The sequence below is a fragment of the Onychomys torridus genome, chromosome 2, assembly GCF_903995425.1.
Source record: "Onychomys torridus chromosome 2, mOncTor1.1, whole genome shotgun sequence".
Taxonomy (NCBI): Eukaryota; Metazoa; Chordata; class Mammalia; order Rodentia; family Cricetidae; genus Onychomys; species Onychomys torridus.
This window is the reverse complement of record NC_050444.1, coordinates 111,209,030-111,220,533: the sequence shown is the minus strand read 5'-3', so window position 1 is coordinate 111,220,533 and position 11,504 is coordinate 111,209,030. Positions and strand designations below refer to the sequence as shown.

The following is an 11,504-nucleotide window of genomic DNA, read 5'->3' as shown; positions in this document are numbered from 1 at the left end:
TACATCAAGAACCAACATGATATGATAACTCTAAGGATGTAGTAGTGTTATGCACCTTGGCAATGACCAACAGCTTTTTTTTTTGTTTTTTGTTTTTTTGAGACAGGGTTTCTCTGTAGCTTTGGAGCCTGTCCTGGACTAGCTCTGTAGACCAGGCTGGCCTTGAACTCACAGAGATCCACCTGCCTCTGCCTCCAAGTGCTGCGATTACAGGCGTGTGCCACCACTGCCTGGCCCGACAGCTTTTTAATTGAACTTAAAATATGTTTAACAATAGAGAAACCACTGGAAAACTAGCTAACTAGTTAGTACTAGTAAAGTCATGGGTTTTGAAGGAGAATCTACAATCACTAATCTACTAAACCAGTTTAATTTCTAACAATAATCTTCATACATTTGTCCTTACATCTACAGATGAATTTAGTCTTCACTCCTCATCAGGGAAACTTTTCTTTGCAACAGACGGAGACCATTACAGAAAACCACAACCAATCAAAATGCTGAGTTGTGGAGCTCAGTCCCAATGGATACATCTACCAATCACTCTCACACTAATGCTCAAGGAACATTGTGGAAGAGGGAATGGAAAGACTCTAAGAGTTGGAGGATCAGAAAGTTTGTTATGAGATTGTTTCTCCTGGTAATGTCAGAAGCTGCACCCATCAAGTATCATTAACATGATTGCCTAAATGTGAGCTGAATAAGGACACCACCAATGGACAAGCCAAAATGGGTAGGAAAAGCCCATGAAGCCTCAACCCTACACAAAGAACTATAAGCAACCAAAGAAAGCAGGATGAGAACAACAGTTGGTTGTCTGTTGATCGTAAATGGTCAGCCTTGAAAACATAATACAAGAAACCTTTCATGGATTTAGAAGGCAATATTTAGTAATACATGCATGTGCAAAATAAGAGGTCATGAATCTAAAGGAGAGTGAGAAGGGAGTACTTGGGGCTTAGAGGGAGGAGAGGGAGGGGGAAATGTAATTTATAATCTCAAAAATAAAATTGCAAAAAGAAGAAAAAGAAAATGAATGGGTGGGATTAAAAAATGTGGGAACATAAAATCTAAGTCAAAATGGTAGGGAAAGAGTTGCTAAATAAGAATGTATCTTGTTTATTTGCATATTTACTCTACCCCAAATTGTGAGCAGTCTGACAGAAATTGAATGTGGATTTTCCATTTAAATACAAATCAATTAACTACTAAATAACTAAATTGCACTATTGCCACTTGTCTCAGTTAAACAATTTGTATTAAAGAAAGAGAAAAACACGGGAGTCAACGTCAGCATTAGATGTAACTAGAGGTCTGAGGCGACTGAGGACAGGCTGTTGGGCTTTCCAACATGGCTGATGGATAGTGTTGGTGAGGATGACACATACAGAGAAGATGTGTTGCTAATGATCATTGTGGTCTTAGCAGATGTTGGTGGTTGAATTGGTATTATTACTGAGAGATCTGATAGTGCCTGTGGTGGTAGAAATATTGGGAACTCTAAAGGTAAAGCTGAAAAGTTGGGAGGGGAGCTGGCGCTGGGAGTAAGGATGTTGATATTGTGAGTGGTAGTGACGTTACCAGTAATGCTCAAGGTGATGATAGGGCTTTTGCAGAGAGGTGATGTCACATGACCTTTACGTTTCTCAAATGCGTCTCTGGTTAAAAACAAATAATGAAACTCAGTAAGGAGTTTTATCACACTAAACACTCACTTTGCAGATGCTCTCGAAGCATTTCCTTAATTACAGATATTAGCATCACGCTGAGCTAAAAAGCACCACTCCTGTCAATTTCAACACAGTGCACAAGTTCTTTCAATAAATATTACTCAACTTCAATTACTGAAAACTTTTTGAATAAAATTGACTTTTCCTACTCAATACAATGCACTTGTAATAATTTTTTTTTCTTTTAGCATGAAGATAATGAAATTCACTTGGGGGTTATCTTCTATCCTTGTTTCCAAAACATCTAGAATTATATCTTCTGAGACTTGGTATCTGTCTCTTACACTTAGCTGCCAAGCAAATAATTTCATTTGTTATCAACCTTCTTCTTGCTCCATAGTAAAAACATACATCATTTGAAATACTGAATCTGCAAGTCGTCCAGTAGATATAATATATGGTCACTTTTCCCCTCTTGACTGAATGTGTGAAATTACATAAAAATGCTCAGAGTAACAGTTTCTATTTTTATTGTTTAAAGTTAGCTCCTATCTTCTCTTTAGTAACAGGTGACTCATCTATCAGTTCAGAGAATCCCATTAGATTATAAAGACCAGCATGAACTCTACTCAACAAACTCATGTTGCTTAAACAACTGGAATATTTTCCAATTTGACACAGCTCAGCATATCAAGTATATAGGAGTACACATTTAATTGATGGTTTCTATCTATTGAATATCTGTAGCAGAAACTGTATATGCATAGTTTTTGCATAGTTTCTCTCCACTTAAAACATAAATAGAACAAAGCCTGGGAAGTCTTACTACTATGCGGCTCAGGTGAGTTTTGAATTCAGGTATCTGATAGAGTTTTATTTGAATATTTATGAAATTAATATAAATTGTATCACCATATTTGGGGCTTTCTGAAAATTAGTTCTGTATACTCTCAGTTACTGAACTTTAATTTAATTTAATCATTTTATTTTTTCATTGCACTACATTTATTTAGTTATTTATTGACATGTTCATTGTACATGGCATTGGGTTTTATAGAGACACTTTCATGTAAATCTATTATGTGTGTGTGTGTGTGTGTGTGTGTGTGTGTGTATGAGATTGTGCATTTATATAAAGTCCAGAATCTAAAATTGAGAGAAAATATTTGGTCTTTGTCTGAATTTTACTTCATTTAATATGGTGATCTCCAGTTAGTCCATTTTCCACAAAAAGCATAATTTGGTTTCTCTTTATGGCTGAATATAACTCCATTGAGTATATATATCTCATCTTCTTTATTTATTCATCTGCTGACAGACACCTAAGTTGATTCTACAGCTTGTTGATTGTTAATAATGGTGCAATAAACATAGATGCACAAATATTTCTTTGGTATGCTGATGTAGAGTCATTCAGGTAAGTGCCCAGGAGAGGTATATCCAATATATATACTAGTTCTATTATCATTTTAATTTTTCAAAAAACCCCTGAGATGATTTTCATAGTGGATGGATTTATTTATGTCTTTACCAGCAGTATACAATCCCTACTTCCTCTGCACCTCCATCATCAATAGTGTTTATAGTCATTTGTTTTTTGTTTTTTGTTTTTTTTTTTTTGGTTTTTCGAGACAGGGTTTCTCTGTGTAGTTTTGGGCCTTTTCTGGATCTTGCTCGGTAGACCAGGCTGGCCTTGAACTCACAAAGATCCACCTGCCTCTGCCTCCCGAATGCTGGGATTAAAGGCGCGTGCCACCAACACCCGGCTTTGTGCAAACTTTTATTCATGGGATTGTGACTTAGTTTCTTAATCCCTCAAGGCTGGATGGAGAGTCAGGATTAATTTTCCTTCTCTTACAACTAGGGAAGAACCTGCCATAGTCATCTTAGATGGTAAAACCCTCTAAAGACTACAGACTTCACTGTATTGAATTTTGACTAGGCTGCCTGTCTTAGATCTCCTCCTTGTAAAGCCATTCTCCATACTTTAGCCTCATTATAGCATTAGCCATAGTTCTGTCTGTTCAAAAACTTTGCTTAACATTTTACCAAACAGAGTAAATTTACTATAACTACTTTAATATTCAATATTCTTCTCCATTTGTTCAATCTAGACATCCAACCATATCTCTTAGTAGCCCCCTTTAAAATAGCTAGTTTGTTGTTCTCTAGTGTGACCCAAATGTGAAAATTTCCTCTAGAGTTCATGTTTTTAGTGTTTTCTTGCTGACAGCTCTAATCTGGGCGTTGTAAAACTTTGGGAGGTAGAATCCAGATGGCAGAAATAGATCCTTAAGTGTTGCTCATTGAAGATTGTAGCCTGAACTCTGATTCTGGTTGAGTTTTCTATTTCCTCATCTATCATGATATGAACAACCTTTGCCATACATTCCTTTTCCTATGGACTAATCTTTATAAAGACTAATTATTTCTTTCCTGCCATGGTGGATGGAAACTTTTGAAACCATGAGTCAAAACAAACATTTCTCCATGAAGTTCTTTATGTCAAGGTAGTCGTTCTCAGTGATATAAAAGCAACGAACATATTGTTTCATTCTTTCCTTTATGCTTTGAGTAGTGTCATGGTTTGGTCATGAAGTGTCACCCCCAGAAGCTCAAGTGTTCAAGGCTTTGTCCCAACTGTTGGCATATTGAGAGGGTATTTGATCATGAGGATGATAACTTCATCAATAGATTAGTGCATTGGTACATTAATAACTGAATGATATAAGAAGGTGGACCCAAGAGTCAGTAAGTCACTGGGGTATATCTTTGAATGGTATATCTTTTTCATGGTCCTTAATTGCTTTGTTTGTCCCCTTGCCTGTCTTTTCTTCTATCTCCCCTGGACACTCTGAAATGGATGGTTTTCCTTTGCCATGTTGTATGACATTGGTATTTCTTCCTTGTCAAAGGCTCTAAAGCAATAAAGCCAGCCAACCATGGGGGGCTGACATCTATGAAACCATGAGCCAAATAGACCTTTCCTCTTTGAAGTTTATTATCTCAGGTATTTTTTCACAGGAATGAAAAGTGACAAATAAAATTTCCTTGTTAATTGCTTGCTTAAAGAATTATTGAGCCCTGTTATTGATTGAATTTGTTCTCTTATAATTAATATATTGACATCCCAACTCCTAATGTGACTATATATAGAAGTGAGCCTTTATAAAGGAAATTAAGGTCAGATAAGGTCTTCATTCTGTAGCTGAATGAATATATATATATGTGTGTGTGTGTGTGTGTGTGTGAATGTATATATTAGTTCTTTTCTTATTGCTGTGGCACAACACCTCACAGAAGTAACTTGAAGAGAGGGCTTATTTTAGCTCACAGTTGGAAGGTATAGTCAGTCCACCACAGTGGAAACATATTATGGTAGGAATGTGACATACTGGTTACATTGCATCTGAAGTCAGGAAACAGAGAGAGATGAATGCTGATACTCAATTTGCTTTCCTTTTTTATTCAGTCTAGAATGACAATCTGTAGGATAGTGCCACCCATATTTAATGTGGGTCTTCCACCTCACTTAAGCATTTCTGGACATATCTTACAGGCATGCCCAAAGGTTTATCTTTTTTTTTTTAATTAAGGAATTTTTTATTCATTTTACATACCAACCACAGAGCCCCCTCTCTTTCCTCCTTCTGCCCCTCCAGCCTTCCTCTCCCAACCCAACCCATTCTAGGTAAATCCTGCAGGTGTTCAATCAGGACAAGATATACCCAGAGAAAAAGCCTTGTGAGGATGTAGAAGGCAGTAGCTTTCTGAAGGCCAGGAAGAGGCTTTCTCCAGAATTTATCTCTGCTGGCTCCAGACTCCAGACTTGAATTATTCTGTTTAGGCCACTTGGTCTATGGTATTTTGTTTTGGCAGCTTAGATAGACTAAAATAATACCCACTTTGGGGAAGAATGCTGGTCTGAAGGGAACACAGATACCTTCATTTTGGTTCTGTGGCTTGGGTTATTGGCTGCAAAGTTTTCCCTCAATATGTTTTTCCTGGCTTGGGCTATTCTCTTCCAAGGGAATTCTCCTACTGGAGAATTTCTCATAAGTCTCAGAGCAAGGCACATTTATGACCAGTGTTTCTAGAATTGTGAGAAGTTTCCATGAAAGATGCCAGGATTTGGATCCCTACTCTTTGTTGAAGGTGTCTATTTGTATTGCCAAATTCAAACCTCAAGTGACCAATTTCCTGTCAGCCATATGATGATTAATAACTAAAGTGATCACCAAAATGATTGAGATGATCTTTTATTTCAGCCAGAGTGGTAAAGTGAGGGAAAACCTTTTAAAGAAGATAAACAAAGGTATAGTATATTTTCTAATACATTATTTTATAAAGTTTGAGGGAAATGAAGATAGCTATAGTTGAGATGTTTTAAAATTGTTTTTATTTAAGAAAAAAATATTTATTTCCCACCTCATTCTAGCTTTAAACTTTATGTTGCTTCTTTATTTGACAAGCATTGATCCTTCTCTGTAATCACAGCAGGGAATTAATCTGTAGTCTTAATTGCAATGTATTAATGTTATGGTGGGAAAATTGCCTCTGATATGGCTGTTATTAAGGCTACCATTAAAACTGTACAATAAAACCTCATTAGTGACATCTTCATCCTTGGGAGCTCAGCTGAATTGTTTCTTATACCTTGGCAGGTCCATTCTATCCAGGTCATGGGAAATTATGAAATTGACTTACACTTCTAATATATTGTTGCCTCAGCTTTCAAATGCTTTACAAACACAAGTATGATAATATAAGAACGTAAGTGTAGCAGATTCCTAGGACAGATTAACAGAAAAGGTGGCATGCTAAGCATTATAGGTTGGGGTGAATTTCTCTAGTCATGTTAATGGTGGCCTGTCAGCATAGGAGACAGAGTATCTTCACTGTCTTACCGAGCAATTAGAGAGACTGTGACCTCTAGGGATCTTTCTTAGGTCTGGGAAACATCACCATGCCCAACATTTTTTTCTTTAAAATGTGTGTTCTGGGAATTGAATTTAGATCGTCATGGTTTCAAAACTAGCACTTTACCAACTGAGTTAACTGTCTAGACTAGGACAGAGGAGAGATAACAATACTAGACTTTGACTAGTATAGTATAGTATAGTATAGTATAGTATAGTATAGTATAGTATAAGCAGTGTTGTGCGTGTTCCAGAGTGTAAAACCCCAGAAGCATTATAGTTTTACCTTTCAGCTTAATGCCTTGAGACTGCTGTATAATGAGGAGGTTAAGCCCCTGCAAATGAACCAAGGTACTCTTGTCCCTAATAATACTGACTTCTCCATGTCAACTTAGGTTTCTGATTCTAGAACATTAATTGTTCAGCTAAGCCACAAAATCAGGAAAAATAGTAACATTAGTTTGAGGGTGGTTGTTACACAACCAAGGATAATCAAAGCTATGTTCTTCATTTCTAGCAGTCTGAGATTAAATTCCTTTGGATGTAAGTCAGTAGTTTAGGTTGATATTTCCTATGATGTTTCTACTGGGAGCACAGAAACTATTAATAGAATAAAATAAGAAAATAGGAAAATGAATACAACTCATTTGACTGGTGCAGAGTCTTTAAGAATATGACTGAGGTCTAGAAAGGTAAGTTAGATTGAGATCGAGGAACAGCTTCCATGTAATGGAGATGAATATTCAATTTAGCTGCTAACCTATGAAAAGATTGTAATGACAACGGGAGTGGAAAGAAGAAAATGAGCCTCCATGGACATTGGCAAAAGCTCAGAGTGGCTGATGAGATGCCAGGGAAGAACCCAGATGTTTTTTGAGCAGTCTTCTTTTATGGTTCAGAATAAAACTCAAAGTGTTCTCTCATGGACTCTGGGATGTGCAGAGGCTGAAAACTCCCTACTAAATCCCTCAAAGTGAAGTTTTGTCAAACATTCAGTAAGAGCAGCTGTTTTCCCCCATGAGTATGCTAGCCACTGTACAGACGCCATCTGTAGATAATGAGGTATCACTCTAGTAAGGACTTCACTCACATGATTATTCTGCATGTTGTTCCGTCTTGGGTGTGATTATGATTTTTCACTTTTTAGCAGATCCATGGGAAATAAATGCCTATAAATATAATAGTTTATTAGAGAAATTCCAAGCCACAGAGGAAAGCAAATGTCAGTGATGAATGAAGTTTGCATTGGGTTTCAAGAGAAGTACAAAATTGGCCACCTCATAGAAAGAAAGCTCTCTGTATTTCAAAGACTAGATGCTGAGACCTTTTGTGAAGTGCTATACACTTTTCTGTCAACTTCTACATACTGTTGTCCCAGTTGTGCCATGCATTCTGGGTCCCAAATGTGATCTCCACATCAAAAAAATCACCTGCTGAGGGGAGGGAGACTAGGGAATGTGAAATGGGGATGGGGATAACTGAAGTACTTTGTGGACATGTATTAAAAATGTCCTAATGAAGTCTATTAGCTTTACAATTATTTTTACTTAAAAAAATCCCACCTACATAGGTAAGACTCCCTTCTGTCTACATCTTTTCTGTGGCTTTGGGCAACATGGCGGGTCACATCTTCATGGAAGAAACAGGACCACACCCTATTCATCACCCCTCCTCTCTCATCTGGGGAATTTTGCTGGGAGCACTGATCACTTCAATGTTTTAAACCCTAAATGGGATGTGGAGATGATCTTCGACTTAACTGTTTCTTTTAGGTTCCTGTATTTAAGAGGCTTTCTTTTGTGATGCTGATGTCTGAACCTAAAGCCTTTCACATGCTGGGCAAGTGCTCTGTCATTGAGCTGAAGCCTCAGTCTTGGGCTTCTCTATTGACACCAGACTTTTCCCGTTCCGCTTATCAAAGACTGTTCCCCCAAGGCTTGGAGTCTAAGCCCAACCACTGAAGACATAGGACTTGCTTTCTTTGTCCTGGATGCCTGAGCTCATGTGACCGCAGGGCCTGTGAAAGGGTAAGAGCAGGCCTTTTCAGCTTCTTAAGGAAACATCATCAGTGCTGCTTTGATCTCTCTCTCTTCTCGAAGGGCGATGTGTGATATATGCACAATATGTGATAGGGTATTTATGACATATATTTGTTGTTTTGCTGCCACAAGTATTATTAAAAGAGCCCCACTCTTGGGCGGTGCTGGCACACTCCTTTAATCCCAGCGCTCAGGAGGCCGAGGCAGAGTGGATCTCTGTGAGTTCGAGGCCAGCCTGGTCTACAGGGTGAATTCCAGGACAGGCTCCAAAGATACACAGAGAAGAAACCCTGTCTTGAAAAACTAAAAGGAAAGAAAAAAAAAAAAGAAGAGCCCAACTCTCTCAGGCGAAGAAATCTTAAGGATGAAGCTTTAACCCATGAATTCAATAGTCCAAACACACGGATCCATCATTTTTTCTTGTATGTGCATGTGCTCCCCCCCCCCCCCCCCCCGGCCCGAAGGACAAACTTCATTGAGCTTTTTGGTTTTAGTTTTCTTCCTCCCTGCACAGTGGTTCCAAGTACTCGCTTGGTCTTGTGGGCAGCAACAGCAGCCGCTCTGAGCACGGCAGGGGCATCTCTTCCCATAGTGGAGGGTTTGCCAATGCGTTGGTGGTTACTACTTCCATAGGGATGCCCTACAAAATTCATGGCAATGTCTTGGACACGCACGCGGCCAGCTGCGCCTCTTTGTCTTGTATTTGTGGTGTGCACTGCCGGCCTTTGAGCTAGGCCTGTCGTCAGTTCTGTCCCTGCCAGCCGCCACACCAACAGCTCTGTTGGCCAGGAAAATTACCTTTGACCCTGAAGGCAGCTTCAGTTGGGTCTTCTTGGTCTCTGGGTTGTGGGACCTTATTGACAAGAGGATTGTGTCAGCTTGCTCATGTCCCCAGATTTCTCATCCAGGCAATCTGTGGTGCCCATAGACAAAATACTGTGGATATTGAGGGGAACCTTCCCCTTCTGCAGTGATGAACAGCTCAGTCTGTTTCTTAAATCAGTAGGAATTATGAAAGACACCTTTGCAGGGGTCCTGATTGATGTCCTTCCTTTACATTGCCCTTGATAAAGCAGTAAGCCTCATCGAAGTCCACTGCACATGTGCAGACACACAATTGGCGTCTTTCCATCCCCCTTAGATCACACAGCCCACAGCGGAAAGAGGAAATACACTCAATTTGAGGGCAGCTATGGTGGTTCTGTACACTGACAACAGCTTAGTGCTATAGACTGTAAGGTATCTGGTATCCCCACGCAGAAGGTGGGAATCAAACCACATTTCATTCATGGATTTGACACCAATGACCTCTGTTGATACTTTGCATGCAACAGGAGTGTATTAGGGTTGGAGAGAAGGCTCAGCAAAACTGCCAAGCCTGACCAGCCTGAGTTTGATCCCTGGGACCCACCTTGTGGGAGGAGTGAACCGATTCCCATAAGCTGTCCTTTGAACTTCATATGCATGCCCATACATGTACACAGACATGGGCACTCACGAAAAGTAAATTATAAAGGCAATAAATGAAAATGATTTCCAAAAGTGTATTAGTATTATCTCAGTAGCAGACATCTTCTCAGGGAAATACTTTTAACTTACAATTGCTGCTGAGGAGGGAAATATAATTCATGCATACCATTGGCTGTTTTTTTTTTTTTTTTTTTTTTTTTTTTTCCCCTTAGATGGATTCAAAGGCAAATGTTTGACCAGGAAAAGGGACAGTGAGACTGTGCTGACAAAATCTCCAAGTTGTTAAAAGCATAAGGGACTCTTGCTCTTCAGTTATGCCCAGCTGAAGACAGAACATTTTCTCCTATGATGTATATGTCACTTTCCATTAATTCTGCAGGGCCTGTCCCTTTAGAAAGCAGAGTAAACAGTGTAGTGTATTGGATTAGATCTCTACCGTGAATAAATTTATTTTCTAGCAAGTGTAAAAAATGAGCAAGGCCAAAAGCCTCCAGAGCAGAAAAATGTCACAGTGATTGTTAATACATTACTGCACAGAAAAAGGGCTAATAAGACTGTTATTAGGATGTCATACCTGCTTACGACTGAATTCTCCAGAAAGTTTATTTGATATGTCTAAGCCAATTATCAAAGTCTTAGTGATAAGAAGCTGCTCGATGGGCCTGAATGTGTCAGAATAGAATGACTAAATTGTGGGAATTCATGGGCTTCTGCTTTGAATAATTAACTTGGCTCTTTGTAGAATGCGTACACTTTGGAAACTAATTTTCTCTTTTCACAAAGCGTTCTGCCCTTGTGCTGCCTTTGAAAAGTAAACTGTTTAGCTGTAAGGTCATTCCCTTTTCATTATATTGGTTTGTGCTTCCTTTGGTCTCCTGGCCCCGCCCTTCCTCTTGCTCTTTGTCTTGGTAGCATCATCTTGGCAGAGCTGCTGTAGTCCTCAAATGGGTATGTGATATGCTGTGATGACATTTCCTCTAAGTGGAATTTAATCAATTTTTTTTTCTGCAGTGACATTATCGTGCTTTGCCTTTTCTTGCTTTTTGCTAGGTCTAAAACACCGACTTTATTTTTAAAGGATGTGAAGGCATTTTTATCCCTTTCAGAGGAGCAGAAATGTTGGTTGCATAAATAATTCTGGAGATAGAAGCCAGAATGGGTCTTAGTTGATTTGTAATTTCAGAGTCATGATTTGGATCAGAATGAGTAGCTAGTCTGTGTAAACAACCAGAAAAAAAATCAAATGATCCTTTCTGTCCCGTGGGTTTCTCTGCTGAAGCAGGTCAAACAGAGCCTTTGCTTTGGAATGGGTACATGAACTTTTCTTGTCTCTCGGCTGAATCAGGCCACTCTGTGGGTTGGTACATTGGGCGGGGATGTGGGGAGACACTCTTGTTCTCTCTAGC

At 39.0% G+C, this 11,504-nt stretch overlaps 1 pseudogene; it reads right to left on the bottom strand.

The window, feature by feature from the left end:
- Positions 1 to 1,306: 1,306 nt before the first annotated feature.
- On the bottom strand, positions 1,307 to 10,116 carry LOC118577925 (annotated as a pseudogene).
- Positions 10,117 to 11,504: the final 1,388 nt, after the last annotated feature.